Genomic DNA, 6390 nt, shown 5'->3' with positions numbered 1-6390 from the left:
TGGGATGGGAGTCTGGCCTCCTGGAACTGGGAAGACAGTTCACAAAGCACTGTTCTGTAACACCAAATTCCCATCCCCAGACCCTTCCTCCCTGACCAAGAGTCCCAGCCCCTCCCTCAGACCCGGGAATCCAGGCCTCAGCCCCTCCTCCCTCAGACCCTGAAGTCCAGACCCCCAGCCCCCCTCCCTCATACCCAGGAGTCCAGACCCCCAGCCCCCCTCCCACAGACCCAGGAGTTTAGACCCCAGCCCCCCTCCCTCAAACCCAGGAGCCCAGCCCCCCAGCCCCCCTCCCTCATACCCAGGAGTCCAGGTTCCCAGCACCCCTCTGTCATACCCAGGAGTCCAGGCCCCTAACCCCTCCTCCCTCAGACCCAGGAGCTCTAATAGCCAAAAGATGCATTGAGGAAAATAACTTCTTTCGTGTTCTCGGCACTTGGCCTGAGACTGTTTCTGGGCAAAGGCTGGAATCGGGCTTTGCCCTGGATCCTCCCAGCCATCCAGAAAGAGTGGGTATTTATCCCCAGTTTACAGAGCAGGAAACTGAGGTTGTAATCTGGGATCTCCTTACCCAAGGTCAGAGCAGGAGGAGGTGTCTGGTGGGACCTGCGCCAGGTCTGAGTGACTCACAGCCCTGAGTTCTGCCCAATTTGGTTTCACTACTACTACAACCCTGCTATTAATAAAGACAGCAAGGATGCTATCCAGACTCTGGAAGGATCCCGGGGAAATTGGCTACAATGTTGCCCCTGGGAACGCAGGCAGGCAGTAGAGCAGGTGACAGAGAAAGGACTTCCTTTGCTCTTTGATTTTTGGGGGGTTTGATGGTGAAAAGTTCTGCAAATGTGCAGAAAAGTCAAAAGAACCTCAGAGTGACCACCCTTCATTGTGCTGACCAGACTTCACATGTTGACTTTTTCCAATATTCTCTTTATCTCTGTTTTCTTTGGGGTAGGGGGGGATGAAGTATTTCAAAGTAAATTACAGCCTCCTGAGATGTTTTTGGGTGAAATGGTATGATGCCTGGTGCTTGTTTTAAGGTATTCCAGCAAGAGAAAATCCAAAAATGTGTGCAGGGTAGGGTAAAAGAAATGCTGTGACAGGAACAGCATTCACCTTGCAAAGTGCAAATAAGGGGATTCCTTTTACTCTTTATTTTTGGTTATGCTGGACATTTTTCCTCATAAAAAGCTAAATATAAAATACACTATAGATGTCGTGAGAAATTATTGCAATGCTGAGATCTACATCTCTGTGAAAGTAAGGATAATTTCCAGCCCTACTGTAGTGCCATATCAGTCGCATCTAGAGGCATCAGCAGCAATTTCTGAAAACCAGCTGATACCCAGTCCTATTCTGTTTACCCCAATTTGTCCAGATAAGTCCTATGTTGCTGGTGTAGTTGGGTCAATGATCAATGTCAACACATGGCTTTGGGGGAACTTTTTATTGCTGAGCCTTTTTTACTCTTTGAATTTTTTAAAAGTTTTTGTTTGTTTATTTATTCATAGAGACACAGAGAGAGAGGCAGAGACACAGACAGAGGGAGAAGCAGGCTCCATGCAGGGAGCCCCATGCGGGACTCAACCCCTGGTCTCCAGGATCACACCCTGGGCTGAAGGCAGCGCTAAGCCACTGCGCCACCAGGGCAGCCCCCCTCCCGCCCCTGCCCTCCCCCTTTTTTGCACTGCACATGTCACCTATTCAAAAAAACAAAATTAAGGATGCCTGGGTGGCTCGGTGGTTGAGCATCTGCCTTCAATTCAGGTCGTGATCCCAGGGTCCTGGGATCGAGTCACACATAAGGCTCCCTGTGAGGAGCCTGCTTCTCCCTCTGCCTATGTCTCTACCTCTCTCTCTCTGTGTCTCTCATGAATAAATAAATAAAATATTTTTTAAAAAACTAAACTAAAATGATTCAATGCAATGATGACTATTCAATTTTTCTCAGATGCCAGATGCCAGATGCCAGGTATGACTTTTTTTTTTTTTTTTTTTTTTTTAATTCAAGACTTTGTGGAATCCTCCCTACAAGCCCTGGATGAGTAGAATGATGGTTTCCAATGTACTGATGGGGAGACTGAGGCAGGGAGCAGCAGAGGCGTTAGCCAGCAGGCAGTGAGAGGCAGACGCAGGATTCTATGAGGATTTCTGGGGATTCCAGGCCACTGTCTCTCCTCTGCCCAGGCAGCCTGAGAGACCCCTGGTGTCTGACCGGAGCTGAGTTCCTCCCCTGGGGACTCGGGGCCGCAGGGACTGCAAAGCAGTCAGAAGGTCAGGCTGCAGAGCCACCTGGGTCTTCTGGGAGGAGAGTGAGAGGGGACACTGCAGGCCTCTGGCCCTCCCCAGCCCCCTGAGAGGCTCACTGATGATCCGGGGAGCTTTGCACCTCCCCATTTAGCAACGCTGCTCCACAGGGTCACCCGGAGTGACCTGGAAAAGGCAGATGTAGGCAGGGGAGGCTCCAGCTCTGACCCTGTGATGCACACACCCCTCATTAGACTTAGCCTCTGGGCCTCCCGCCTGCCCTCTTCCGTGCCTCCTGCCCGCCAGTCCCCAAGGGCTCTTCCAGTGACGGTCTTTGTTCATCTCTCCTGGCCAAATGAATGCTCCCTGACAAGCCTCCAACTGCCCCCATACCTCAGTTTCCTCCCTATGAAATGAGAGTAATTGCGGGTTCTACACAGAGCCTTATTGTCAAAGAAACATTTAACACTTATAATCTATGATACATTTATAATATAGTATATGTTGTATGTAACATATTAATGAATGTAATATATATCACCTTGTATATCATTATATTATGTATTTATATACCATCTCATAATATGTAATAGAGTATGTATCTTATGTGTTTTATATAAATCTTAAAGATTTTATTTTAAAAAAATCTCTACACCTGGCTATCCCTGGGTGGCGCAGCGGTTTGGCGCCTGCCTTTGGCCCAGGGCGTGATCCTGGAGACCCGGGATCGAGTCCCACAGCAGGCTCCTGGCATGCAGCCTGCTTCTCCCTCTGCCTGTGTCTCTGCCTCTCTCTCTGTGTGTCTTTCATGAATAAATAAATAAAATCTTAAAAAAAAAATCTCTACACCCAATGTGGGACTCGAACTCATGATCCCGATATCGGGAGCCACATGCTCCACTGACTAAGCCAGCTGGATGCCCCTATTACTTATATATTTTATATTTTTTCCAAATAAATTTAACGAATGAAATAGATGGAAAGCTCACATAAAAAACAAACAAATGAAAATGAAAACATATTTGTCCAACTATCTGGGATGCAGCAAAAGCAGTCGGAAGAGGGAAGTACATAGCAATACAGGCCTACCTCAAGACACAAAAAAAGTCTCAATTACACAACCTAATCCTATACCTAAAGGAGCTAGAAAAGAAGAAGCAAACAAGCATAAAGCCGGCAGGAGAAGGGAAATAATAAAGATGAGACCACAAATAAATAATACAGAAACAACAACAAAACACTAGAGTAGAATACAAAAAGAAGAGCTGGGACATCAAACTAAGTAAAAAAATGGATCAAGCCCTAGCCAGACTTATCAACAAGAAAAGAGAAAGGACCTAAATAAATAAAATCCCAAATGCGAGAGGGTATAGCTACACCACAAAGGAAAACATTTATAAGAGAATACGATGAAAAACTATATGCCAGCACACTGGGAGACCTGAAAGAAATGGATAAATCCCTAGAAATGTACAAACTACCAACACTGGTTATGCATCTGCCTTGGCTCAGGGCGTGATCCTGGGTCCTGGGATCAAGTCCCGCATTGAGCTCCCCACAGGGAGCCTGCTTCTCCCTCTGCCTATGTCTCTGCCTCTCTCTGTGACTCTCATGAATAAATAAATAAAATATTTTTAAAATATATATATTTTACTAAATAAAATAATAGATGAACACTCAGCACAGCACCTAGAATAGAGTGCTTGCTTAATGATATTAATATTCACAAATGCTCTGATGGTGGCGTAGACAACGGCACTGTTCTGTGGGCTTTACAGACCTGGACGGGAATCACACTTAATCCTCATGGTCTACATGGGACCTAGGCGCTGTTGCTTTCCGAGGCTCGGACAGGCCACACATGTCAGCCTTCACTACACCTGACACAGCACACAGCTGCACAAAACCTTGCTATAGCTCCTCATGGAATGGAATGTTTTAGCCATACACACACCAGATATATCCCAAATAGGGATGCCTGGGTGGCTTAGCGGTTGAGCGTCTGCCTTTGGCCCAAGATGTGATCCTGGAGTCCTGGGATCAAGTCCCACGTCGGGCTCCCTGCATGGAACCTGCTTTTCCTTCTGCCTGTATCTCTGCCTCTCTCTCTCTCTCTCATGAATAAATAAAATCTTAAAAAAAAAGAAATATCCCAAATAATATAATGAGCACCTACATGCCTACCCCTGTTCAGTTGAAGAAAGAGAACTTTTCTACTATAATTGGAACCAGTGGTATACTTACTCCTCTCTAAATCTTTCTAGTCCCTTCCTGATGTAACCACTATCACGAAGGAGGTATTTATTATTCATTTTTTAAAAATGCACTTGCTACAATATGTATAAACACATAGCTGCTATAGGGGATCACCTTGCACGTGGTTAAAACTAAAAATTAAAAAAAAAGAATCTTCTCACACATGTTGTCTTGTGCTAAAGGGCACACTTTGCTACTGCCATGTGCTCTCCAAAGGTGGTTCTATCTGGCATTGACTGTTTATTCTCATTTTTTTTGAGTTCGTAGGCCCCTCTGAGAATCTGAAGAAAGCCATCGAGACTTGCACTAATTCAGAAGACACTAGCCACGTGTGGCTCTTCAGCACTTGAAACGTGGTTGGTTCAAATCAAGAACTCCTGTGAGTGTAAAACACGACCATGAATTTCAAAGACTTACCACGAAAAAGAGAATGTAAGCTATCTCACTGATGACTTTTTTTTTTTAAAAAAAGCTTTTATTTATTCATGAGAGACACACAGAGAGAGGCAGAGACATAGGCAGAGGGAGAAGCAGGCTCCCTACAGGGATCCCAATACGGGACTCTATCCCAGGACCACAGGGATCACAACCCGAGCCAAAGGCAGATGCTCAACCACTGAACCACCATGCATTTGGCTGATGACTTTTATATTAATTATAAGATGACATGATAATGTTTTGGATATACGGTCACTTGCAGTATTCGTGTATTTTGGATTTGCAAACTGGACTACCCATTCAAAAGTTCCTGTAGTCCTCAAATGAATGTCACAGCACTCTGGTGGGCATGTGCTGGGCGTCAAAAAATTTGAGCTGTCTGTGGTTGCACAAGGGGACCCTCTGCCTTCTTGTTTCACCTCTCACCCTGGAAACAAGTGTCCTTTCTGCAGCCTGGTTAGTGCCATGCTTTCAATATATATTAGGTAAGGTGTCTTTAAACAGAACACAAATTGGGGCACCTGGGTGGTTCAGTGGTTGAGCATCTGCCTTCGGCTCAGGTCATGATCCCAGGGTCCTGGGATTGAGTTCCACATTGGGCTCCCGGCAAGGAGCCTGCTTCTCCCTCTGCCTGTGTCTCTGCCTCTTTTTCTGTGTCTCTAATGAATAAATAAATAAAATCCTTAAAAGACTCCAAAAAACAGAACACATGTCAAATAAGGTTACACATTGAGGAAGGTTAAGGAAAATACTGTGACAAAGGCTCACAGGAATCCAACCCTGTACTTCCCCCAGGGGCAGCGGTTCCATATTCATCAAGTATTCACTGACTTTATAGATTGTAGCCACCAGGAAGAAGGATAATCAAGTATCCTGAGTGACTAGAATAAGGAAGATATACTGTATTGAACCAAATAAAGCCTCAAAATGATTTTTACCTTGTTTCTTTTTTACTTTTGGGAAAATTGATGCACAGTTTGGCAGATAGCATACAGGGTGACAGACCCTGATAGATCTCTCAAGAAGGCCATGGGTTGAAAATCGGTGCATTATCAGTGTTCCCTGTGCTACGCCAAGGGATCCTAGCCAAGATCCCTCATGCATGTGGACCATAACCCCACCATTCTCCCGGCCTCTGGTGTCTCTCCCTACAGTGTCTCACTCACCACCCCAAAAGCATCTAACAGTCAGAGACAACATGTGTCCCTCTCCTCAGTAGCTTCCCGTGGCTCCCTACTACCCTTAGGATAGCATCCAAGCTCCCTAGCCTGGCCTCTAAGCGCTTCTGGAGCTGGCACCTGCTGCATCTTATCTGCCACCCCGCCCTGTCTCACCCGACACTCCAGTCACACAGGGGGACTCACAGTTCCCTGGAGCACCCTGGACTCTCTCTCCCTCTCCTCAGGAAATGTGTGTGAGACGAGAGACTGACGGGTGGCCGGAGTGCAT

Source organism: Canis lupus, chromosome 1, assembly GCF_003254725.2.
Source record: "Canis lupus dingo isolate Sandy chromosome 1, ASM325472v2, whole genome shotgun sequence".
Classification (NCBI taxonomy): domain Eukaryota; kingdom Metazoa; phylum Chordata; class Mammalia; order Carnivora; family Canidae; genus Canis; species Canis lupus.
Note: the sequence above shows the minus strand (reverse complement) of the source record.